General features: G+C 44.7%; 1 protein-coding gene across 2 annotated transcripts in view; it reads left to right on the forward strand.

The window, feature by feature from the left end:
- SMCO4 (single-pass membrane protein with coiled-coil domains 4) overlaps positions 1-26,785 on the forward strand; it is a 67,284-nt gene that overhangs the window by 35,182 nt on the left and 5,317 nt on the right. For both annotated transcript variants that reach the window (XM_074400345.1, XM_039462240.2), the window contains exon 2: positions 8,314-8,390. The gene's annotated coding sequence lies outside the window, so the exon portion shown is untranslated. The remainder of the gene's footprint in view (positions 1-8,313; positions 8,391-26,785) is intronic.

Here is a 26,785-nt window from a genome sequence, read left to right on the forward strand (position 1 = left end):
GACAGCTGGAGTCTCATAAATGCTTTTGCATTCATTTTGTTGCAATATGTTGTTAGTTGAACTATATGGAGAAAATCCAACCTTACACAGACATGTGGTTAGAAAAGGGAGGAGTGTTTTGATAACCCTTTCTGTTAATTGTGGATAGTGTTTTAACTATATCAGAACTTGACCAGCTGTAAAGGTTTGTTGCAACATAGAATCTGATACCAATCAATGAAATTTTCATAATGCTGTTACATTGAAGTCCATTGTCCTATCGGGTACTTTGAAAGGATTTTTTCACCCATCATTTGTAACATCATGCATCATGTCATTTGGAAAATATCAAAATATCACATGTAATATCACCATTTGGAAAAATATCAACATGTCAAATTTGTTAATGTCACTGCCATTCTCATCTGAAAAGTCTTTTAAGTATTGGGATACTCTAAAGCTCAAAATACTGGATACAAGTTTCCCAAAGTTTGACTTGTTTGTTTTGAGGCAGAGTCTCACTCTATCCCCCAGGCTGGAGTGCACTGGCACGATCTCGGCTCACTGCAACCTCTGCCTCCTGAGTTCAAGCAGTTGGCTCAGCCTCCTGAATAGTTGGGATTACAGGTACCCACCACCATACCCAGCTAATTTTTGTGTTTTTAGTAGAGAGAGGGTTTCGCCATGTTGACCAGGCTGGTCTCGAACTCCTAACCTCAGATGATCTGTCCTCCATGGCCTCCCAGTGTGCTGGGATTACAGAGATGAGCCACTGCACCCGGCCCCAAAGTTTTAATTTTTGCATGGAAGCCCAAAACTTGTCTTCAGTAACAAATACCATCAGTTTTCCTTGAAATAACAGGCTCACTGTATTTATTTTTAACAAAGTGTCTATATAAATACCCAAATCTGAATAATCATAGTTTTTCTCATTCTTTCAAGTAAAGATGATTTTCTGTGAAAAACAGTGACTGAGCTTGCAGCTTAGTCATGCAAGTCCTTTTTCCTCCCAAAGACAACCATGGTACTCTGGCCTGCAGTGGAAGTGCTGAACATTTTATTATGTGGGATGTTAAAAAGATGTGTACTCAATAATCAATATTTAATAAAATTAGTAATTTTACTGCTTCATCAAGGACACTCAGGTAAAATTGACTTAAAAAAATAGCTGGGTGGGGGTGGATAATAGCTGTGTGGATGGCAGTAGAGAATATAATGACTACTGATACACTAAGATGCCACTGCCTTGATTTACGCTAAGCCACCAGTAGTTTTACCTGCCTTTGCTTTTGCACCAGCATTGTAAGTGTCAACACAGTTGAAGATAGTTTTGACCTTGCAGGACTCCCAGAAGGGGTCTTGGGCCACACTTAAAAAACTGGTGGGTAAGACTAAACTGCTCACCATTTATCTGTGTGCTCCAGATTCTCTTGCTTTCCATATCTTGGCTCCATGCCTCCTTTGCCCAGAACATTCATCTTCACTACCACCTCTCCCTCCCCTTGTGTATGTGCGTATTCACACATATGTGTACATCTACACATGTATAGGTGTATATGTGTGTATAAATGCACGTGTGTGTATATTCAGCTAGGACTGGTTATAATAATCGTGTGCAGTGATCTCATCCTATAGACGTGGGCCAGGTTTCATATTTATCTTGGTGGGCAGGAGCACCAAGTACCATGTTTGGCACAGCTAATCACTCGTTAAATGTTAGCTATCATCATCATTATCATCATCATCATCATTGCAAGGGGTTAATACAGTTTTTTTTTGTTTTTTTTTTTAAATTTTTTTTTAACAAAGGAAGAGTTTGGGTTAGTATTTCCCATGGTTTCCTTAGAACATTGATTCTCTGTGATACCTACCAGTTAAGTGTGGATGAAAAGGCGTCTGTGGTCAGCTGGATTTGAGAATGCTCAAATACATTTTTCATTGAAGGATTTTCAAGTTCCTTTATTGTATAAAGTGTATATTGTGAATCTTTAAGGGGAATGGGAAGCTATAGAATCTAGCGTTTCCTAAGCTGAATAACCTGTGAACCTTCTTTTTTTGGCATAACTTATAGGACTAGGTTTCTTGGAGTTTTCTTTGGGAAATAATCACATAGTCTGGCCTTTTCATTTTTACAGATGAGGAAATTGATGACCTATATTCATTCTTCTGCATTAATTTATACCTCAGCTATTTAATGAATATTTCTTAAAGTTAGACACTGCTAGGTTGGGTAATAGAATGATAGCAAGTGAAAAAAAAACAGACTTGGGGAAAGTTACTTTATATGGAGTAGAAGATTAAGTGGGAGGTACAAACATTAATGAAATAGTTACTGAAATTATTACTGTTATGTTAGGAAGGTACATGGTGCTAAGTCATTTGTTTTGTTGTTTTGCTCATTTTCAAAGCTCTGCCAGGCCCATTTAGATCTTCCTCTCAGCATTTTGCCAGTGCTGGCAGCTCTGGGATCCAGACTGCTGAAGATCAGTAAAGATGTCCGTTTGCCCAGCTGCATCATCTGAGAGTGTAGCATGTTGAAGACATGATCTGTTACAGCTTGAGACAACTTTCTCTTAGTGCCTCATGTTTAGTAGATATTTGTATACATTGATAGACTGCATGAAGAATGCATAAATATGCTTAGAAAAGCCTGGACTGAAGGACAAATCCTACACTGTGGTTTCCTTACCCACTGCCCTAATTCACTGTGCTGTACAGGGGAACTCAATAAAATGATTTAACATGCATTTCCTGTACCCCGGCTCTGACCTGGCCCATTTTAGAGGGATACGATGACTTCCCTTCCCCACCATGCAAAACAGAAAAACACATCTTTCTGTTTTGATCCAGTACTGCCCACACATTGGGGAAAATGTTAATATACTATTTGTATGAATATGTTTAATCAAAGGACATGATGTTGATACAGTAAAATTGGCCTGTGGTCTGGTGACTGCCTGGGCAGATGATAGCAGGAGGGTGTTGCAACAGAACAGCCTTGGAGTCAGGACTTTTGTAAGAAGATTATGTCAGTGTTTGATTTGATGTTTCATTCTGTGAAGTCACCTACAGAGAAATCAAACATTTACATGTTTAGTAACTGGTGTTTTTGGTTTTGGCACGTGGCCACGGGCTTTGGGCTTGATGAGCTCTGGGAATGCTTAAAAGTCTCTCATTCCCCCTCTTGTATGGGTAGATAAGCAGGAAAACATTTACCTTCTCAGGTTATCTTACTTCAAAGAAGCCATCATGTTCCTACCAGAGTCTGAAAACCAACAGGCTTTTGAGAGACCAAGAGCTGTGTATAGTCACTTAGGGAATGGCATGTATCCAGGTTGCTAAATTTTTTGTTGTTGCTCTGAGATTGAATTAGGAAAATTCCCATTGAGTTTTGGACCTCTTGATTTCTAATCTTCTTTGATTAAGTTAGAGTTGCAGAAATATCATGGATTCCTACTTTAAAAATAACTTTCTTTTCTTTGTAAAAAATAATTCAGACTAATTGTAGAAATTTGGATAAGTAGCAGAAGGCATAATGCTGAAAATTACCCATAATCCTTCTTCAGAGATAATCACTATAAACATTTTGTTGTATTTGCATGTATTTTTATATACGTAATTAATCATTATGTATAAATTTTGATTTCTTCCTATTGCATTTAACATATGAATACTTCTTCTTGTGTTGAGAGCAACATGGACTTGTATTAGTTTCCTGTTGCTGCTCTAATAGTTTTCCACAAATGGAGTGGCTTAAAATAACAAATTTATTCTCATAGTTTTGGAGGCCAGACGTCTGAAATCCAGGTATAAGCAGGACCATGCTCCATGTGCGCAGACTATAGGGGAGAATCTGTTCCACTCTTTGCTCTTCCAGCCTCTGGTGCTGCCAGCATTCCTTGGCATGTGGTCTTGTCATTCGTATATCTGCCTCCGTTTTTACTCTGTGTGTGTGTGTGTGTGTGTGTGTGTGTGTGTGTGTGTGTGTTTGTGTGTGTGTGTGTGTGTATGTGAAATCTATCTTTCCTATAAGGACATGTGAATTTAGGTCCAATCCAGATAACCAAGAATACAGCTTTATCTCATAATTCTTGACTTAATCACATCAACAAAGACCATTTTTCCTTATAACATTTTCAGGTTTCAGGGTTGGGACCTGATATGGTTTGGCTGTGTCCCTACCCACTCACCTTGAACTGTAGCTCTCACAATTCCGGTGGGTTCTGGGAGGGATCTGGTGGGAGATAATTGAATGATAAGGGCAGTTTTCCCCACACTGTTCTCGTGGTGGTAAATAAGTCTCACAAGAGCTGATGGTTTTATAAGGGGAAACCCCTGTCACTGGGCTCTCATTCTCTGTTGTCTGCCACTATGTGAGGTGTGACTTTTGCCTTTCACCATGATTGGGGAGGCCTCATAATGGAACTGTGAGTCCATTAAACCTCTCTTTGTTTATAAACTACCCAATCTCGGGTATGTCTTTATCAGCAGCATGAAAATGGAGTAATACGGGACCTGACATCTCTGGGACCATTATTTAGCCTTCCAGAGGGTTTAAGATAATGGGCTCTGGAGCCAGACTGTATGGGATCTAATCCTAGTGCCGTCTCTTACTGGCAGGATGACCTTGAGCAAGTTCCTTAACTCTTGGTACCTCTGTTTTCTGATCTGTAAAACGGGAATAATAGTACCTACTTCCTGGAGTTGGTATACAAATTACAAAGATTAATATATACAAAACACTTAAAAAGCTGAGATTAGTGGCTGGCGTGTGTAAGGAGTAGCTGTTATTATTATAGTTGTTATTTTTATTAACAGTTCTTTGTCATGTCATTTTAATGGCTGCATAAGAGTTTTTCAATGAATCTGCCATAATTTGTCTAATCTGTCCTTTGGTTGGATAAGTTTCATTTTCATTTTTTTTCTCAGTTATGATGTTGCCTTGTAGTATTAAGTTTTGTTCCACTTCATTCCTTAGTGTGGAGTTCTGGAAATGGAATTCCAGTGTCAAAGAGCGTGTACAGTTTTAAGCCACTTAATAAGAATTTGTTAAATTGCTTTCCAGAAAGTTGAATGGTGAGCATACCTGTTGTACTGTGGCCATACCTATTATCACATGTTATCATTTTCAGTACTCTCAGGTACTTCGACATAGTCTGCCCTTTAAGGCTGAAATGTAACAGTATAGGGACTCTACACGTTGTGGTTCATTCGATAAGGAGTATTCTGACCATGGAAGAAAACTTCTAACACAAAATGAAATCCTTGCTTTGTGAAGTCACTAAGTGCCTTCTCCATTCTGTGATGAAGCCCGGAAACTTGCTGAGTGTTTTTGGGGTTGGGGGAGAAGTGTTGGGGGAAAGGATATTAGTACCAGGGCAAGGCTAGGTTTATAGGGCCTTCAATACCATAGTTTTTCTTCTGTTCTCAAATGTGGACATTTAAAACTGAGCATTTGATGGGGTGAGGGAGGTACATGTGAACAGAAAACAGATTAATCACTTTACGACTAAGGCCACATGAAGGCCAGGAGTATGGGGTGGGAAGGGGTAGCTCCTGCACTGTTCGCCAGATTATCTGGGAGATCAACCCTGGGAGAAGCTGGGGGAACAGTCTGCATCTGCACTTTGTCTCCCAGGTCACCTGCTGCCTGCTTTCCTTCCCTAGAGGGTGCCCATTGCAGTCTGGACTGTAGAGGCGTAGCAGGGGTTCTGAGTGTGTATGCTCAAGAGAATCTGCTGCATTAGAGGTCATCTGGTCCCTGCTGTTCGGGCTATTCAGAAACATAGGGTGGCTGTGTTTCCCCAGTGGAAATGCACAGTGTACACCATGTGCAGCTGGTCACTTACAAATTCAACAGTAGCCAGATCTGTTCTAGTTAGCGGCTAAGTGGTGGCCCCAAAGATATGCTTAGGTTAGAACATCCCTGGAACTTATAAATGTTACCTAAATTGGAAAAAGGAGTTTTGCAGATGTGACTGAGTAAGGATCTTGAGGTGAGATCATCCTGGATTATTTGATAGGCCCTAAGTGCCATCACAAATATTCTTATAAGAGAGAAGCAGAGAGAGATTTGACAGAGAGGAGAAGGCAGTGTGCCAAGAGGAGAAGGCGTCTGCCAAGATGTAGGCAGAGGTCGGATGATGGTGGCCACAAGCCAGGGAATGCCAAGCCACCAGAACCTGGAAGCGGCAACAAACTAGTTCTCCCCTACGGCTTCCAGAGGGAGCATGGTGTTGCTTCTTCCTTCATTTCAGACTTCTGACCTTCACAACTAATAGATTTCTTAAGCCATCCAGTGATAATTATGGCAGCCTCAGGAAACTCATATACTAGTCTGTGCCCTGTCCAAGACAGTTCCGCTGATTATGTGCTTGGCTCTGTAACAATATCATATTGCTGTAAAAGCTTCTTCGCACTTCCAATTTCTGTACTTATCTGGTCAAGACCCAGCAACAGAGCTGGCACTGGTTTGCAGAACCCCCTTTGAGTACCACTGATCTAGTCTCCATCATTTTGTGAATGAAGAAACTGAGGCCCAGAGAGAGGAAGTGCTGTAGGTGTGGGACGAGCAGCAGGTGCTTCTGCTGCTTGGAATGTTTAGACAGGGCCAGATCTGGGGAGAGCAGACAGCAGAGTTGCCCTTTAGCCTGTTCTGAGGCCAGCCGGTATCCCCATTACTGTTCTGTATCCTGCCTGGTGAAAGCTGATGCTCCAGTGAGCCCCTGGAGCAACAAGCTGCTCAGAAGGCCCAGAAACCAGGGCAAACTGGTAGAGCCTTTGGTGCAGCTACTGAGCCAACAGCAACAGGCAAAGAACCCTGTCAAGGGTAGAGGTCACAGTTCACTGATGACTTAGTTTCCAGCTGACTGCTTCCGTCTTTGTGGACCTTCTAACTCGGGTCATATTTTCCCTCTGGAGCCCTCTTTTAACTTCCCGTATTTTCAGAATGGGACTTATCTCTTAGAGACGGGGGACTAGACAACATGCTGCTTTGATCAAGTCCAAACTCCTTTACTTGGCATTCCTGACTCCTGAATAACCAACTCCCTTCCCCTTTCCGGTTCTACCTCCCCTCCCTCCCTTTTACATACCTTAATCTCTAAACTTGGCCAGAATCAGTGCTCCCTAGTAGAAGAGGCTACAGAGGTGAGTTTCTTACATCTCCACAGTACATAAGTTCATGATTGCCCAACTCAGGAACTACTGGAAAAATATGGCGAGATAGAGGTTGAGCATACATTTGTGAAGCTCCTGGGGGTGGGGGAAAGGACAGCAGCTGTTTACATTTACTGAAGGAGAATATAAAGGCAGCACAGCAGCCAGCACCAACCGCTGACATCGACGGTCATCTGAGAACATCTGGCCCAGTGGAGCAACCAGATGCTTGTAGCCACATACATAAGCCAGGCAAGACCAGAAGAAAAAGCCCAGCTGAACTCAGCACTGATTGCTGATCTACCACAACCACACCTTGAGTCGATGAAATGTTTGTCTGAAACAAAACAAAACAAAAATCAGAGTAAACCAAGATTCATCTTTGAGTGACTCTATGTATTTTAGTAATGATAGGCATTGTACCGTTACTCAATTATGTCTGGCTTGTTATAGACAACTTTTCGGAGTCTTCCACCTTTTTATTTTCAGTGAAACTCTTATTATTTTGCTTTATGGGTAATACCCATATTAAAAGCCCCCTTCCCCCAGTATCTGGGTTTCCATCTTAACATTAATGCCATTGAGGTTTTGAGTTAATTTGTTGGCTGTCCTTTGACTCTCACACATCTCTCTTCCTTTCCTCTCTGATGGTATGGAACAGTAGTTCAGATGCCTGGGTCACTTTCTCATCATCTTTTATTTTTCTCAAGGCTTTGGTTCAAAAGCATTTGTTCCTTCACCTTCTACTTTCATTTCTTTTTCTAGTCCCAAACCTATATCCCTCATTAAAATCAGTGATTTTTGATTGCAGGGAACAGCCATGCTCTCATGGCAGCTTAAGTTAGCAGAGAGTTTGCTGTAGGAATCTCAGGAATACAGGGAGCAAAGCTTGACTGCCTGTTTGGGATGGGACTGGGAAGGCCCCTCTAACTCAGGGGCTGTGTGGTTCTGCCCATCACACACATGCCTGTGTGTGCCGGGGTATGTGTGTCTGTCTGCCCCTCTGGAGCAGGGTGGTGACAGTTGTCCATCCCTAAGTCAGTTGTGAGAGAGGAACCGTGTGACTGCTCTCTGAGCATGAGCTGAGGGGCCAGGGGGGTGGGGGGCTCAAAAAAGAAGTCTGTGGAGGGGTTCACCCTATCGCCTATTATACCCTTTCTTCTAATTTCTCAACAGGAATAACTCAAGTCACCTGCACTGAAAATCAGTTTGCTGAAATTATTCAAGCGACGATTCTCGACGTTGAAGAAAAGGTAAAAATGATCTTACAAGGGAGACTCGTGTCTGGGGAGAGGTCACCGTCCCTGTCATTCCTCCTATATGCCCAGCTTTGTGTGTAATATTTTACCCCTTCTCTCTGCCTGGCCGGGTTCCTCTTCACCCCTCAAGTTCTTTGTCAGATGCTACCCGCCTCCTTTGCGGAGGATCTCCTCCGGGCTGGCGGTGATTTCCCCTGCTGTTGAACCCCCGTGCACGTTCTCCTTCCTGTGACGTTGATGGTCGCGTTTGCCTTTCCTCTGATGGCCTCACCCTTTCTCTCTCTTGGCCGGTTGGGTAGAGGTTCATGATACCACTCCCCATCATGGTACTTACTTCCACACTTTATTCTCATGACCTGTTGTATTTTCCCCAGCATGCTCCTCGAGGGCACATCTGAAGTGTGCCTGGGTCATGGTCGGTTCTCACTCATAGGCGGGTGTTGAACAATGAGAACACGCGGACACAGGGAGGGGAGCACTACACACTGGGGTCTGTTGGGGGGAAACAGGGGAGGGACAGCGGGGGGTGGGGAGTTGGGGGGGGATGGCATGGGGAGAAATGCCAGATATAGGTGAGGGAAGGAAGGCAGCAAACCACACTGCCATGTGTACCTATGCAACAATCTTGCATGTTCTTCACGTGTACCCCAAAACCTAAAATGCAATCAATCAATAAATAAGTAAATAAAAACATTTGTCAAATGACTCATGAAGGAGACTCCCCACGAGAGGTCTGCTCCTGTGTGGACCCACATTGTACCCCCAACATGCCACCCTTACTGGGTCTGTACTAGAAATCATTCTTAAATACATTCTGATCTTTGAGCATTGATCCGAGATTCCTGATCTCTTCTCTACTTCTCCTTTGGCTCTTGGTGAAAAGCTAATAGCAAAACTTTTCTGTCTGATTTTTTATGCCCATCTTAAGAGCTGGAATCCAGAAGTGGGGAGGGGGGTGACAGGCAGAGCTGGAAGCCGGTGGTCACCAGAGCAGGGTCACACCTTGTGAGGGTGTGAGTGGGGGTTGGGGCCCCTTCTATTTGCTGCTGGTGGATTGCCGTCTCCATCTGTGCCAAACTCTCAACTGCTTCACTCAGTGACCTTAGGTCTTAACCCACCTCCCTGCCCCCAACCTTTGTCCTTTAAATGAACAAGTCAGCAGGTTCCTTTTCTCAAACTGTTTACCGTACCTGCTGAAGATCCCAGAGAAGTTTCTTATTAATTTTATCAGTTTATACATCGCAGCCAGAGGGACAAAGGGTAGATTGTGGGTGATCCTGGAGACACACATTTTGAGAGATTGTTTTGCATAGTCATTTGCACATTGTTGTCCAGGTTGGATGTGTGATTTGGGCTTCAGTGTGAGGCTTTTAATATGTATATCCTGTTATCAATAAAAAAATTATCCAAGTGGTTGAATCCTGTGAGACTTGGCAAGTGTGTGCAAATCAAGTATACTTGACAAAATAAATAATCAATTGACAGTTCTCAAAAAAGAAAAAATCAGCTGAGTTGGTCACCGTCATCTTGGAAGACTTGACTCACCCTTTCTGCCTAACAGTAACCAGCAGTTGTCTCTCTCATAGGTAGCGTGCTTTCTCTTTTGCAAGGTGCTCTGACACATAGCAGCAGATTTTCTTCTCCGGCCAGTCCTGAGAAGCAGGCAGAGGCAAGTGGTAACTTCGCATTTCAAAGTTGGAAAATAAGCTCAGAAGTTTAATGTCTTGCATAAGGTCAGGAGCTGATGTGAATGGGGTTCAGTTTTTCCCACCCCATCCCATCTTGGTCCTTCCCTTTGGAAGCCATGGCAAACTACCAGACTCACAAAACAGTCTCTTCCCTCTCCTCCCCACCCTTAGTGTACCTTTGAAGGAGGGGAGTCTTGATCTGTTGAGAGTCTGACCCTGGTGCTCTCTCCACCCCCAGCCAGGCAACTTTCTTGAAAAAGCAGATGTGTTCCTCTTGAGACCTTCCAGTCAGTCTTGAAAGTTTTGTTTTTGTTAAGGCTAATTTATATACAAGAAATTTAATTAGTTTATATGAATGCTGCATTGCCTTACTCTGAGTAAACTGGAAGACACTAATGGGTTTGATCAGCTTAATTCAGCTGTATCCGATGATGTTCTTTCCCTTCCTTCTCTTTTAAATAATTGCAAATGGTTTCTATCAGTCAAGGAAGCTGAGCACAGTGCTTTATTGCCATGTGGATTTGTTTAGTTAAATGTGGTTTTTAAAAAATGGCTCAACTTTTAATGAAAGAGCGGATTGTCAAGTGACATTTTGATTTGTCCTTTGATGGGGAAATGGGAAAATAGAACCATCATAGTAAAAAACCATCTTCTATTCTAGAAGGGAGGCTATTAACTTAAGAGCAGGATATGATTTCAGTGAATTGTTGTTTTCCTGAAGCAGGCCATCCTCTATGGTCTTTTTACGTTGAGAAACCTTCCTCTGATACTGTCTTAGATTAATTTCCTGTGGGAAACTCTAACCTGGAATCCCCCAAACAGGTTGGTACTCCTCACAGTGTAAGCGCTGGGGCCTAAGACCAGATGCCAGCAACCTTTAGCTGGGAATCTGAAACATCAGTATCGAGAAATCTGCAAGCCTATTGTGATGCTTTAATTGAAGGAAACATCAGGCTGTACATTTACTTCCAGTTGTGGCAGGATCAGGATGTAAGCAGTATTTTACTGTGAAGGTTATTGTTTTCTTAACCCCAAAGCTGGATCTACATTAATGAGGATCCTTATAGAGGCTACCCACAGGTGTTCTGGCTGAGCCTGGTCCCAGGTGCTCCTCAGTGGTTGTGCCCACCTTGAACTGGCAAAGTGGCAGGACCTCTGAGCAGCATGAGAGGATGGGCAGGGGTCACCTCTGAGGCTGGCCCCAGGACTCCTCTGTGTTCTGTAGCATTCTTACACCCTTCGTAGCAGTTAGCAAACTTGGTATCTCATGAGTACCTCAAGCTTACTGTGTCCAGATTTTAACTCTTGGTCTGCTTCTACCATAGTCCCGTTCTAGGTCTCCTACCTTCCCCCATCTTATTAAGGTGCATAGTAGTTAACTCACTTTGTCAAGCCAGAAACTGGGAAGTCATCTGTTAATATTCTCCTTTCTCGTCCTCCAAAGCACCAAGTCCTAATGATGCCTCTCCTTAAGTAGATCTTGAGTTCATCCATGGCCCTCCCACGTCCACCCCCAAGTCCAAGCCAACATTATTTTTTGCCAAGGTGACTGACTGCCAAAGCCTTTTAACGGGCTACCCTGACTGCTTCCCCCTTTTCTTCTATTCCTCTCATCACTTTGGACCCACAGCAGTCTTTAAAAATTCTTGTGACATCATTTCACTCCCTTGCTTGAAACCTGTTGGTGACCTCATCCTGTACTCGATGAAACACATAAGCCCAGCGCAGCCTATGGAGAGGACTGCACCGTCTGGCCCTAGGCCTGGCTACAGAGGCACAGCATTGTTGGCACCATGTTGTTGTAGTTTGTGACACTCACCCCTTCGCTCTTGACTTCCCTGGAAGATTACAGTGACTTCAATTTTCCAAACACAGTAAAATAACTCAGGCTCTCAAAGGTGTACTTAGAATGAATATTGTGTTAAGGGAATTGGAACAAGGAGTGATTTGTTCCTCCAAACACTGGAATAACACCTCCTAGAACACAGAAGCGGACCACTATTTCATTTGGAACCTTAATATGTTAATAGCCAATAAGTAATGAACTGAAATTGCAATGCCCCCTGGTACTCCCCCAGCAGCCTCCCCACCCCCCACCAACATTTTAGACATAAAAATGTGCAACAGCATTTTAGCTTAGGAAACGTGGTTCTAGGTTGGTACAAGGAAAGACTGACATTCTATTATACAAGGGAAAAAGAAACAAAGCTAAATATTAGCATACAGCTTTCCTTTTTAAATGTGTTTCTCCTAACTTAAAGCCTGTTTCTTTTCCTTAGCCTTGAGCCTTACTCTTCTGTGTGTGTGTTTACGTGTGTGTACACATGTCGCCATGCACACACCTGAAAAGCACATACCTGAATTTCATTTTAGGCATGATACTCTCCATTCTGAGGCCTTCCCCAAGGTATTTATTGGAAACACTGAAATTCTAGCCAGATGTTTGGTGCACTGTGGCCTAAAATTTAGACAGCTTTTGTATGACATTGAAGTTGAAATGTTTTAAATACTCAGTTGGTGGGTCCCCGATGAGTTACAGCAAAGATTGTGATGGGAATGCCAGCAAAGGTGATTTTATAGCGTGATGAGCGTTGTGATAGGGTTTATTACCCAGTGTCATGGGAGTATAGCGAGATGGCCCCTCACTCACCTTTGGGAGTAGAAAGTCATGTGACTCTTGAGATGGGTCTTGAAAGAGACCCCAAGTACCAAATGCTTGTTACTTTTTTTTTGCCAAGCAGAAGGAATGCTTGGGACAAAAGGGGTGCGAAGGGCATTTCAGACAGCTGCAGGGATAAAAGCCTGGGAGGTCAGCAAGGGCGTGGCATGCCAGAGAACCCCGAGGAGGGTAGCTGCTGCAGTGGAGGGCACGGTGGGGTCAGAGTTGAGAGCTAAAATGTGGGCAGGAGCCACATTGTGCAGGTCCTTCCTTGGGGACCAGGTTAAGCAAGGGATTTGGATCTTACTCTAAAGGCAGTAGAATGCCACTGTAGAATTTTATAATGGGGAGTTACTGGATTGGGTTTGTCTTTTAGAATAGGGATTCTGTAGGCATTGTCTGTACTCCTAAGACTTCTACTGAAAGTCAGTGATCTGATTCAGATATGAAAGTCCTTTTGTTATTTCTTATTTATTTTATTTATTTTTTAATGCATTTTAGTTTTGGGTGACATGTGAAGAACATGCAAGATTGTTGCATAGGTACGTACATGGCAGTGTGATTTACTGCCTTCCTCTCCATCACCTGTATCTGGCATTTCTCCCCATGCTGTCTCTCCCCAACTCCTCATCCCCTGCCTTCCCTCCCCTATTTCCCCCAACAGACCCCAGTGTGTGATGCTCCCCTCCCTGTGTCCATATGTTCTCATTGTTCAACACCCACCTGTGAGTGAGAGCATGTGGTGTTTGATTTTGTTCTTGTGTCAGTTTGTTGAGAATAATGGTTTCCAGTTTCATCCATGTCCCTACAAAGGACACGAACTCATTGTTTTTTATGGCTGCATAATATTCCATGGTGTATATGTGCCACATTTTCCCTGTCCAGTCTATCATCGATGGACATTTGGGTTGGTTCCAGGTCTTTGCTATTGTAAACAGTGCTGCAGTGAACATTTGTGTGTATGTGTCCTTATAGTAGAACGATTTATAATCCTTTGGATATATACCCAGTAATGGGATTGCTGGGTCAAATGGAATTTCTATTTCTAGGTCCTTGAGGAATCGCCACGTTGTCTTCCTCAATGGTTGAACTAATTTACACACCCACCAATGATGTAAAAGTGTTCCTATTTCTCTACATCCTCTCCAGAATCTGTCTCCAGATTTTTTAATGATCACCGTTCTAACTGGCGTGAGATGGTATCTCAGTGTACTTTTGATTTGCATTTCTTTAATGACCAGTGATGATGAGCATTTTTTCATATGTTTGTTGACCTCATATATGTCTTATTTTGTAAAATGTCTGTTCATGTCCTTTGCCCACTTTTGAATGGGTTTTTTTTTTTTTTTTTCTTGTAAATCTGTTTCAGTTCTTTGCAGATTCTGGATATCAGCCCTTTGTCAGATGGGTAGATTGCAAAAATTTTTTCCCATTCTGTTGGTTGCTGATTCACTCTAATGACTGTTTCTTTTGCTATGCAGAAGCTCTGGAGTTTGATTAGGTCCCATTTGTCTATTTTGGCTTTTGTTGCCAATGCTTTTGTTGTTTTGGTCATAAAGTCCTTGCCTATGCCTATGTCCTGAATGGTTTTGCCTAAGTTTTCTTCTAGGGTTTTTATGGTGTTAGGTCTTATGTTTAAGTCTTTAATCCATCTGGAGTTAATTTTAGTGTAAGGTGATAGGGAAGGGGTCCAGTTTCTGCTTTCTGCACATGGCTAGCCAGTTTTCCCAACACCATTTATTAAACAGGGACTCCTTTCCCCATTGCTTTTGTCAGGTTTGTCAAAGATTGGATGGTTGTAGATGTGTGGTGTTGCTTCCGAGGCCTCTGTTCTGTTTCATTGGTCTATATCTGTTTTGTTACCAGTATCATGCTGTTTTGATTACTGTAGCCTTGTAGTATAGTTTGAAGTCAGGTAGTGTGATGCCTCCCGTTTTGTTCTTTTTGCTTAGAATTGACTTGGCTATGCGGGCTCTCTTTTGGTTCCATATGCAGTTTAAGGTGTTTTTTTTCCAGTTCCATGAAGAAGGTCATTGGTAGCTTGATGGGGATAGCGTTGAATCTGTAGATTACTTTGGACAATATGGCCATTTTCACGATATTGATTCTTCCTAATCATGAACATGGAATGTTTCTCCGTCTGTTTGTGTCCTCTCTTATGTCGTTGAGCAGTGGTTTGTAGTTCTCCTTGAAGAGGTCCTTCATATCCTTTGCTAGTTGTATTCCCAGGTATTTTATTCTCTTTGTAACAATTGTGAATGGCAGTCCGTTGTTGATGTGTCGCTCTTGAAGTCTGTTAATGGTGTATAGGAATGCTTGTGATTTTTGCACATTGATTTTGTATCCTGAGACTTTGCTGAAGTTGCCTATCAGTTTCAGGAGATTTTGGGCTGAGACAGTGGGGTCTTCTAGATATACAATCATGTCATCTGCAGATAGAGACAATTTGACTTCCTCCTTTCCTATTCGAATAACCTTTATTTCTTTTTCTTGCCTGTCTGATTGCTCTGGCAGTCCTTTTGTTATTTCTAATGGGTATGAGACTTAAAATTCCACAGACTTGAACATTTTAGGTATAACTACAGGCTGTATGTTGTCAAGTGATTGACACGTGATTGGTATTACATTAGTTCCCTGCTGGAGTTTCTGAACAGTTGTACTCCCCTGGGTAGCCATGCTCAGCAGTGGTGCATTCCAGGTGCCTGCTGAGCATGGTTGTAGGCAGTTGGATTCTTGCTGGTTTTGAAAATGTCACTCTGACGGTGCAATATCAGTGAGGTCTTGAATTTGTGACAGCAACTAAAGTTCCTGGGAATCTAGAAGTATAATTACACTGTTAACTTGGCTTTCTTACTATTTGGTTAACATGATTTGGTTGATTGTTAACCCTGAACTATGAAGTGATGCCTATTTATGCTAGGAATGTGTTTTGGCTTCAGAGTTTACGATAACTAGACTTCAAAAGAGGTATGAGGTTTAGATGTGTCATCTGTATCCCTTTGCAAAAGATGTCTCTGTCTCCCACGTTTGCTTCTCTGGTGATTCTTCAGTGTTATTACCACGTTATTTTTTGCTGCTAAGGGAGAAATGTGTGGGATGAGCAAGGGTGGCATGCTTTGCCCTGCCTCTGTGGGCAGTGAGTGTTTGCATTACTTAAGTCTCAAGAAAGCAGTAAGATGAAGGCAGAAAAATGCTGGAGGAGGCTATCACGGGATTCCTCATCAACAAAGATGAGGGCTGTGGGGAAGGAGAGAGGGGTATGTTTGAGAGATGTTTAGGATAATGGAGAACAGTCCGATATAGGGAATTACAGGGTGGTGTCTAGCAGATCCTCAAACTTCTGGCTTGGGCATCCTTGGTGAGAGGTACAGTCTTGTATCATCCAGCAAGTACGTAAAGCAGGCCAAGATGAGGAGGCTTGGAAGTGGACCTGAGTGCACCTTGTTCTCCCACTGTGTGCAGACAGAGCAGCTGCGCATGATGCCATGTCAGAGGTCAGGGTTGGGCTCAGCACAGAGGCCTTGAAAGCCAGCTCCTATCTGTACCCTGTTTTGTTGACAGCGGGGAACCCACGAACACATTCTAGTTAGAGAACTAAGATCAGATATGGGTTTCTGTGAAATCATTCCCTGGAGACTGAGGAATCAGGAGGCTGGAGGCAGGGAGGCATCTGGGTGGAGTTGCTGAGGACTCAGCGATGGCAGGGAGAATACACAGGCATGGGTATGCGTGCGGTGTCTGTGCAGCCCCTGTTTTACTTCGGGGTGGGATGATATTCAGATTCCAGAGTCAGCACAGAGGAGAATGAGCAGCCCTTAGTAAGCTTTTAACTAGGAGCAGGCGGGGGCAGCAAGAGGAAGGTGGAGTAGAAGGTGACTGGGAGAGCTTTCCTCTGTTCCGTCGCCCAGGCTTGCCTTAGTTAACAGTGGCCCCATGGTGGTCTGAGTGACCTAAGGCTGGAGGAGTTGGTCTGACCTTTGCTGACCTGGAGGCTTCTGTGCAGTCCGCAGTTGGGCCATTGGCAAGATCAGTAAACCTTGTCTTTGGCGCCCAAAAGCCTTCTCGTTCTGTGTCATTTGCCCAAACCAATCTCGTTAACTGGTAAATCAACTTAAAGTTCAGCAAAAAGGAGGACATTTAAATTAAAGATCAAATATTTATCACTTTGTTAGTGACAATGCAACTTCAACAGCTCAAGTTCATTTTTTTTTTTTTTTTTTTTGTGAGACGGAGTTTTCACTCTTATTACCCAGGCTGGAGTGCAATGGCGCGATCTCGGCTCACCGCAACCTCCGCCTCCTGGGTTCAGGCAATTCTCCTGCCTCAGCCTCCTGAGTAGCTGGGATTACAGGCATGTGCCACCAAGCCCAGCTAATTTTTTGTATTTTTAGTAGAGATGGGGTTTCACCATGTTGACCAGGATGGTCTCGATCTCTTGACCTCGTGATCCGCCCGCCTCGGCCTCCCAAAGTGCTGGGATTACAGGCTTGAGCCACCGCTCCTGGCCTCAAGTTCGTTTTCTGATGGGATCATTCCCTTTCTCCTACCCTAAAATAGACTCTTAAGAGATCTGGAGAACATTGACACACCGCTCTGTAAATATTTGATAGCAGATTAGCTTACTGCCTGTCTTTTGCAAAATATTTGAATTTTTTCAGGAATCAGAGGTCTGTAGGGAAGCACATATGGTAAGCATTGACACTTGCATGGTGCATTTGCAGAATCCCTTTTGAACCTGCTGTCTTAGCTCCTCGGCTCTTCCCCTTGCTTGCTTCATACATCAGCCCCCTCTGCTCCGGTTGCCCTGGCCCCTTGCTATTCCTTAAAACTTTCAGGATGTTCTCGCCTTGTGGACTTTGCCCTCCATGCCCTTCCCTGGCACCCTCTTCTTCGAGAGCTCCTTGGGGCTTGCCCCAGCCTTTCCTACAGGCCTCTGCTCTCTAATCAGTGGGGCAGTCCCTTGTGACACTCTCTGTATTACAGCACGTCCACTACCTGGTCACCATATACTGCTTTTGTCTTTCTTCATAGTAGTTTGTTCCTTGACATATTACACATTTATTTGTTTATTGTTTATCTCTCTCAATTGGAATGTGAGTTCTGTGAGACCAGGAGCTTTGTTTTCATTATTCTTTCCAGCCACCAGGACAGTACTTAGCATATCGAGGCTGCCTTGTATTTGGTGAATCAGTAAATGCTCCTATGGACCAGTCAGTCAATCCGTTTGTACATTTATAACAGCTAATCAGCATGTGGCATGGGGTAGGTGCTCAGGAAGTGTTTGAATGAGTGAATTGGTGAGTGAGTGAATGTATCTGTGCATGGTTAGCTAGTTGACAACACTGGTACCCAGCAACTGTTAGCTGGATAAATGAACTGATGCTGGAGCTTACTCGCCTCTCTTTGGGGTGAGTCCCTAGCTTCTTTACTGGGGGAAGGTTGGATACACAACCTTTGGTGTGTGCTCTTGTTGTTCCTGTTTGATAAATTCAGTGAGTCCCTTGCTCTTTCCGTTTGTCTGCCATCAGCCAGGCTCTGTAATTAACTTACTGTAATTTAGCTGAGAGATGAATTTTTCATTTTAAAGATGTTATAAACAACTGGCGCTTGTGGCATCTTGGTTGTTGATGAAGTTAGTGCCTAAAAGAACTTGAGGGCTGTGTTAGGTGTCTAGGAGAGAAGGGGCTATTAGCCCATGCCTGGTCACAAAAACATGGGGACAGGCTGGCAAGTTGTGTCAAAAGTTGTGTTTCTCTAGTTCCAGTGCACCAGTGTGCCAGCATGGCGGCCAAGCTACAGGGTCAGTGTGGTCATCTTCCTCGAGGGTCACATTTAACCCAAATATTTGGGAGAAATAACATTTAAAAATTGTACAATAAAAACTGGTATTTGTTAGAGGAGAATGCAGTATCGATTTGTAGTTAAGAGCAGGCTGTGGAACCAGACTGCCTAGGTTTGACTCTGCCTCACCACGTACTTGCCTGGTGGACTTGAGCAAGTTACTTAATCTCAAAACTCATTTCTCACTTCTAAGGTGGGGGCCTGTCATGCAGCAGAGCCCACAGCATGGGGATGTCAAGGATCAGTGAGAGCCACAGAAGGCTTTATCACTGTGTGTGCACGTGATAAGTAAACAACCAGGTGGATGTTACATGTGATCAGTTGGCGTTTTAAGGTAACGGAGGAGCCAAATGAAATTTTATTCTTTCCCTGGCCATGCCCTAGACACGGCCTCCAGAGATAGGCATTCATTTACTTCCACATATTTCAGATGGACAAGTTAGGAGAAGCACTGCCTTAAGAAAACCCAGTGCACACCGTTGGATGGCTTGCGTGCTTTCTCAGGAATTCTCCCCCAGCCTTGCCTTAGAGTTGAGCCGCCATAAAGGAAGTGATGAATTAGCCTTGCTTACTTTTAGTACCTGCTGTTTTAGAGTACCTAATTGAATGGCAAATGAAGTCGAGGGAACCTACAGGTTTGGATAAAGAATTGCCATTTAAGGATGATGGTATATAGAGGAGCTTGTAACTTCTCTGAGCATTTTCACACACATTGCTTCCATTTCATTCTTAGAGCCACCTATTCATCAAGGTAGAGAAGACTGTCAGAATGGAAAGAGACTTCAGTAACTCTTGGGTCCATCTCTTTGATCTGATTTCTGAAGTCCCTTCTTCAGCATCCCATTCATCTTTCAGACTCTGCTTGGTTTCTCTAGGAGATAGAAAGCTCCCCACCCCAAAGGCAGTTCAGTCTGGCTCCCTGTATCTTCTACGCATTGGTTCACGTTCTTTCTTTTAGAGCCACAGCTAAATCTAGCACTTCTTCAACCTGCAATTTATGCCCTTTGAATATATAGACCTCTGGAGCTAGTGTTTCCACCTCACCTGGGCCATTTAACCATTGGGACTTAACCATTAAATATATGAAGTCTATGAGAGACTTCACTGGTAGGTCGGCCTAGTCCAGTGTATTTCAACTGCAGGTCTCAACTCCTTGACTGATTGTGAAATCCGTTTTGTGAATCACAAACAGCATTTTTTTAAATGAAATACCAGAGTGTATAAACATACATATTTTCTAAAACTCTGCTTTCACTTGTGTTGCATGTGCTGCTGTTATATTCTTTCTGCACATCATAAGTAATTCAAAAGCCATTGTTTTGGAGCCTCTTAGAGGAATTTCAAGTAACTTCTTTTTTATTTAGTTATCATTTTTTTCCTTTTAATGGTTGAATTTACTGAAGGTCAACTAGTTAAAGACAAAGTTGCTGTGTTTTGGGTTGCTGATGGCTATTAATTCAACTCTGATTCCAGGGTTCAGGGTTAAATAACAAGTTCTGTTCAAAAGCTCTGCTTCCTCCTTGTTCCTGACCACCTTCCGTGAGAGGAGTTGGCTGTGCGTTGGACCTGGAGGATTTCCGGCAGTCTTAGGGCCTGTCCTTAATAGGCAGCCTTTCCTCAAGGCAGGAGGAGCCTCCTTTGCTCCCGGCTCTTGGAAGGAGCTTATGAGGACTAGCCTGCACTTACATGGGCTGCTTTGGTCTCTAGATTGCCCTGGGCCTGAAAGTATTCTCATAGACGAGAGAGACACCTTGTCACAACTTGGCCTGCGGGATGTGACAACACCTCCAAGTGGAAAGGGAGGGATGTGGCTTAGCTGAAAGAGCAGAGTTGAGAGTCCACCATTGTTGTCTGGTCCTGCACTCTCTGCGCTGGGGATGGAAGGAGAGAAGGGTATGGGGGGACAGGTGAGGGACAGGTGTGGAGAGAGGGGGCTCCTTGGACACATGACTTAAGTTCTTTGAACGGTGGTCGGATTTTAGACACTGTGCCTATGCCAGATGCTTTTCTTTTGTAATCTCATATCGACCTTACGTTGTCCTTCTCTTACTTTGTTGTACCTGCCTGATAAAAACCCCATCCCTGGTTAAATGGAACCCTCTACTTTTTCTGTGCCTACACCTGGGCGGCTGGTGCCATCCTGACTTGCCTGCTTCAAGCTGTGTGGCCCCCACTGCAGTGGGCCCCGAGCCATGTGCGTGCCACTCCTCCCATTCATTCATTGCCTCCTGGACAGCTGCTTGTGGCTTCTCTCTCTTGAGACTTCCAACATCTCCCTCCTCTCCGTGCCTCCTAAGTGGATGCTCTTCTTCCAGGAGTTATTTTTCATACATAATTACTTTGTCATTATTCCTTATGATGATGATGATGACAGCCAATACTTATACCTAATATGTACCAGTGACTGTTCTTGTGTATCAGTTTGCGAGGTCCAGTTATTAGCCCCAGTGAGAAATCTGAGGCACAGAAAGATTAAGTGACCTGCCTTAGATTGCAGGTTTTATAAGTGGCGTAACTAGGATTTGAGCCCAGCACTGCCCTGGAGCCTTCCCTGTGCACTTGTTACTGCAGTCTGGAGAAGAGTTGTCCTCACCACCTCCCATCTGCCTGCTCCCACCCTCCCTCAGACTTACTCCAATCTTGCCTCTGACCCCTCTCCACCAAAACTGCTCTGCAAGTCATGGAGGACCCACATGTGGCCAAACCAAATGGCCAGCTCCCCCTTCCTCAGGACGCCTTCTTCATTTGCCCTCTGAGCCACCATCTTCTTCTAGTTTTCTTCTTGACTCGCTTTTCAGTCTTTTGCTGCTTCCTCTTCAACTCCCCAGAGTTGGATTGCTCCAGGGCTCAGTCCTCTGCTCTGCGCACACTCAGCCTCCTGGCTTTACGGGCCCATAGCTCCCAACGTCCTGTCTCCAGCTCATTCTCTCTGCACTGCAGGCCCATGCCTCCAGCTGCCTTTTGGTGTCTCTTCTCGGGATGGCTGATAGGTTGTCAGACTCCAGCTCTCCCCAGCCACCACGCATCCCCTTTAAACTTCCCACCTCCCTCAATGGCAACTCCGTTCTTCCAGTCGCTCAGGCCAGAGAGCCTTTAGTCCTTTTGCTTTTTTTCACACTCTATTTCCAATCTCGGTAAATTGTGTGGCTCTGCCTTCAAAGTGCACTCGCCATGAGACCACTTTGCCCCACATTGGCCCCTATCCTGGACCGTCAGGTTTCACCTGAATAATTCGTTACCATCTTCCCTGATTTCCCTGTCTCAGCCCTTTCATAGCTTTAGTCAGTTGTCCACACAGAGTTCTTTTAAAATGTAAGCAGCACCCTCCCGTGGCCCATCTCACCCTTTGCAGCTCCTGCTCTGACCCCTCAGCACTCCCTTTGCTTTCTCCAGACTTGCTGGCCTCTGTGTGCTTCTCCAACGTGCAAGGATGTCCTACCTGAGGGCCTAAGCCCGGGTCCCGCCCTGCCTGGGAGATCTTCCCAGGAGTCTGCACAAGTCCTTTCATCTGGTCCACTGTCACTTTCTCATGAAGCCTTCCCTGATGAGTTACTCTAAATTTGTAGCCTCTTTGCCTCCAGCAGCACATAGCATCCTCTGACACATGCTCTATCCATTTGTTAGTTGTCTGTCTCTCCACATTCCCTGGGAATGAAGACTGCTTCATTACCTGAAGGCAACATTTTTGCCTGTTTTGTTCATAGCTGCATCCTCAACATTGTCCCCTGACATATAGGGGACACTTAAAAAATATTTGAATGATAGATACTTTTATCTTTGCTTGACAGTAGAGTAATTGAGGGTCTTAAGAGGTTAAGTTGCTTGCCCAGGATCACAGACCCTAGAATTGCCAAGGTGGGACTGGTACCCTGCCATGCACTTAACTTACTATGTGCTGCTTTTTCTTGTTAAGTAAGGACAATAATACATGACACAGTTACTTTGAGGATGAAATGAATAATGCACAGAAAAGCACTTTGTAAATCCAAGTCTGCCTCCAAAAATGTGTCTTATCTAATTTATTGAGAACCCTAGCTTTTCATGTCTATCATTCAGCAACCCACTCAGAAGTTCTTTTGTGTTCCTGGATTTTTATTTGGGAGTAGCCGATACTGCTGCGACTGCCACCAAATGACATTTTTTTCTTCTTTCTGCCCTTGGTGTGAGGAGTGTGTGTGTGTGTGTGTGTACAGTGTGTGTGTGTGTGTGTGTGTGTATCTTTTATCTGTCTGTAGCTGTGATCTCTTCTCCCTCCGCACACCCACTGGCCTTCAGGTTGAGAGCTTTCCAGACCCCTGTGGCCTGTCCGTAGCAGGGAGCAGTGGAGCTGGCACCTGTGTGGCTGTCGTTGTTGATATATATGTTCCTGGGGAAGACATGCTATTAGCAGGTGCTTTGCGGGTGTCAAGAGTCCTATCTTGCACAATTCTCCTGGCAGCCTGCCTGCCCCCTGCCCCCACTCTGCAGCAGACTAGAGTCAAGTGATCACAGACCCATTATGACTAAATACCAGGGACATAAAATGAAGCAAGCACACTTGATGAACCACAGAGCTGCTGTTCTCAAGTGCAGAATTTATGTCTCCCTGAATCCAGGGCAGTGTCCCTGGGCTTATAGCATAAAGCATAGAGCAGTTTGGCCCTTCTAATGCTTCATGCTGTAACAATGACACAGCTACAAGAAGGGATGGTGGAGCTTTCCCCATATATACCCTTCTTGTTTATTAATTTGTGTTCCTGATTTTGAAGTGGGAGAAGCATGCAGCCATTTAGAGAGCACTTTAAAAGCTTTTTTTCTGAAGACAGGAGAGCTTTGACACTTCAGAAAAGGAGAACAGCATTGAGAATAGGCTAGTGGTTGGCTGTCTGGGCTTTAATTACTGTTCTCGCATGGGTTGTACTGTGGGATGTAATTGACGTGCAGAGACTTAGCATGGACACAAGGTCTGGTCATGCTGTTCTCAGCAGGTACCCCTTCAACATCCTGTGACATCCTTGGCTCTCTCCGTGCTGTTGGCCCTGGGCAGTGTAAGGGTGGGTGGAGAGAGCTGCACTTTTCCTGGGGACCTTGAGAGCAGCCTCGCCCACACTGAGAACTCAAGCAGGATGTGATGCATCTTTTAACCTAGAACGACTGCCCAGCCGACCTGCGGCAGCACCTTCCAGGCGTCAGGGCTAGCCTGATTGTAAGCAACAGACTTTACTTGCTGCCAAATGAGACACACTCAGAGGGCCTGTGCTCCTCTCACACCCCTCCCTGTGTCCTCAGCTGCCAGAGCTGACAGCCAGGAACCAGGCATGGACTCCTGATTTGCATCCCATTGGACCACATGCCTTGTAGGGAATAGCCTGGGCTCCCAGCAGCAACTGCGTGGAGTGGGAGGAACACAGTTTCTGAGCCAGACAGAGCTTGGTTGGAATCCCAGCTGCGCTGTTGGCTTTCTGACCACCTGGGGCCTGCTCTAAGCCCCTGTTCCCTTTTCTGCAAAATGGGGTGAAGGCCGCTGTGAGCCTTGCGTGTTGTGGAGGGCTTCAGTGCAGTTGCCTGACAGGTACTGAGCATTCAGGAAGTGGCAGCTGCTGTTCTTATTTGTGGGGTGGTTGGGAGGCACTGTGGGGTCACACAGAGAGGATAGGTGGGCTTTGAAATGAGGTCTAAGTTAAAATCCTCATTCAGTTGGTCATTCATTAAATATTTAATGAGTGCTTATTGCAGGTTTATAGTGGTGTTGAGATTGTGCTTGTTCCCAGCAGTCTTTGATCTTGGGCAACAGTGTACTTTACTGAATCTCAGTTTCATCATTTAAATGGGGATAAAAATATCAATCTTGTATGATTGTGGTGGGAATGAAATAAGTATTTATAAATGGCAGCTAGCTAGTTTATTATTACATAATTTTCTATTCTAACCCAATGGTTAGTTGCCTAAGATGAACTGCTTGTCTTAAAATATTCCATCTTTGATATTCAGTCCAGCAGATGTTTGTTGAGCACCTGTTACATAAAAGGCATCATGCCAGCCCAGGAGAATATTATTACCAGCAAGGCACATTTGCAGTCCCTGAGAAGTGGAGACGTCAGAGGCCCCAGCCAGCTAGGCAGTAGCTGCCAGTCAGTGCTGAGATAGCACCAAGTGCTGAGATAGCACCAAGGAGGTGGCTGTTGCTTCTGCGTGGAGGAGGTGGCGAAGGCCATGTGTGCTGGTTATCCAAGGATGAGAGACTGCGCATGTGGATGACAGTGTAAGGAAAAGGGCATTCCAGCAGAGATGCTCCATCAGCAAAGGCAGGGAGGTGCGAGCCCACGGGGGTGCTCAAATGTGGTGGCAGTAGTGGGTCATTTGGGTGTGGTGATGCTGTAAAGAGTGAATGGGGCTGGGCTGTGAAGGCTTAGGGAGTTCTCAGCATTGTGGGCTGAGCCTATGATGTGGAAAGCTTACAGGAGGGCAGGGTGAGCCCCTGACTATGGTGCAAGCTGTCCAGTAAAAGTATAATGCCAGTTGCTCATGGAATTTAGAACTTTTCTAGTAGCCACATTAAAACAAAGAAAACAGGTGAAATTGATTTTAATAATAGATTTTATTTAACCCAGTATGTTCAGAATATTTTTTCCACACGTAATCAGCATGAATAACTTTGAATGAGATATTTCTCATTCTTTCTTGTATTTTATTCCATAGCACAGCTGATTTTGGACCACAGCCATATTACAAGTGTTCAACACGTGGCTGGTGGCTGCTGCCTTGGGCCGCACATGGTTAGCAGGTCTGGGGTGACGGGAGTTGAAGTGATCTTCGTTGTCCTAAAGCTGCCCCTGAGAACCTGAACCAGCCTTCTCCCGTCAGACCTTTGAACAGACCCGCCCAACAGCCGATTGGTAACTCAGGGAAAAGAGAAAAAACTGCGGGATTTTGTCATCCCTGGGTCGTATGATGAAAACCGTAGAATTCCCTGGTGCTTCTCAGATTCATGTACATCTCCACGGGACAGACCTCCCTGGACGGCAAGTCACTGTGTACCATTCCTTGAGCCTCTGGTATGGCTTGTTCATCCACTACATATTCAGATAATACATTATTTCTAATTTTTTGATAGCTCTACAAAACAGGTTTCTTACCCATTTTACAGAGGAGGAGAGTCGGGACATGAGAGATTTAGTACCCTGTCCAAGGTGGTTTAACCAGATGGGGCAGAGCTGAGGCACAAACCCGATTTCAAACCTGCGTTCCTACCTTTCCCTACTAGGATCTAACACTGTGTACCTTATAATCTCCAAATCGGAAGAAAGTACCTATAAGAAGTTAGCATGTGTGCATACATGCGTATCTTTATACACATTAGTAGGAAAAGATGGGAAAGTTATAATCACACAAACAAATTACAAACATTCTGTGCTGAAGAATGTGTCCCGCTTTCCTCCTCTCTGCCTCTGGTCTCCTGCCCACACATGCTGGGGACCATTTGGAATGTTCCCATGCTGACCAGTTGCCATGGGTGTGTGCTGGTGGGGGGTAGGGGCATAGTGGGCGGAGTTTCATTAGAATCATTAGAACTCAGGCATTTGTGAAGTTTCCATTTCCCTGGCTAGGGAAGCTAGAGGCCGTAAGGGAAGCTAGAGGCCGTGGGGCAGTGGCGTTTGAGAAGCTGAAGGCTGCAGCGTCCATCCTGCCTGAGCTCCTTGCAAGGCAGAAGCCAGGCTGAGCATGTGAGCTTCATTTATTTCTCTCTGCAAGGGGCTGCTGAACCATGATGGGGGCACAAAGTGGATGAAGGACGGGGAGATAAGTGGGGTGCACCCCGGAAGGCGGGGCCTGTCCGGGCTTCAGAGTCACAGATGTGGGTTTGACCTATGACTCTGCCATTCCTTTCTTTTGTGTCAGTGGCAGGACTCCTCATTGTGAAACTGGAGCAGTTGTTTTAGGCAGAGCTCTTTCCAGCAGAAGGGACAGAGACCCCCTGGAGCCAGCTGAAGTTGAAAGAGGTGTTCATCTTACACAGAGACATGTCAGCGTACCCTGAGGAGAGGAGTCTGTGTAGAGGTGGGCCTCGCAGGGGACTGGACTAGAAGGAGGAGAGCGTGGAGGCGGCTTCTTTTGTGGCCTCTCAGGGGTGCTGCTTCCGCCCCCAGGGCTCTCTCCCTCCGGCTTTCCCAGTGACTACTTCTGTGTGATTGTCCAACTTCAGTGTCCTTTCATGTCTCTTA

The sequence above is a fragment of the Saimiri boliviensis genome, chromosome 6 (genome assembly GCF_048565385.1).
Source record: "Saimiri boliviensis isolate mSaiBol1 chromosome 6, mSaiBol1.pri, whole genome shotgun sequence".
In the NCBI taxonomy this organism is placed as follows: Eukaryota; Metazoa; Chordata; class Mammalia; order Primates; family Cebidae; genus Saimiri; species Saimiri boliviensis.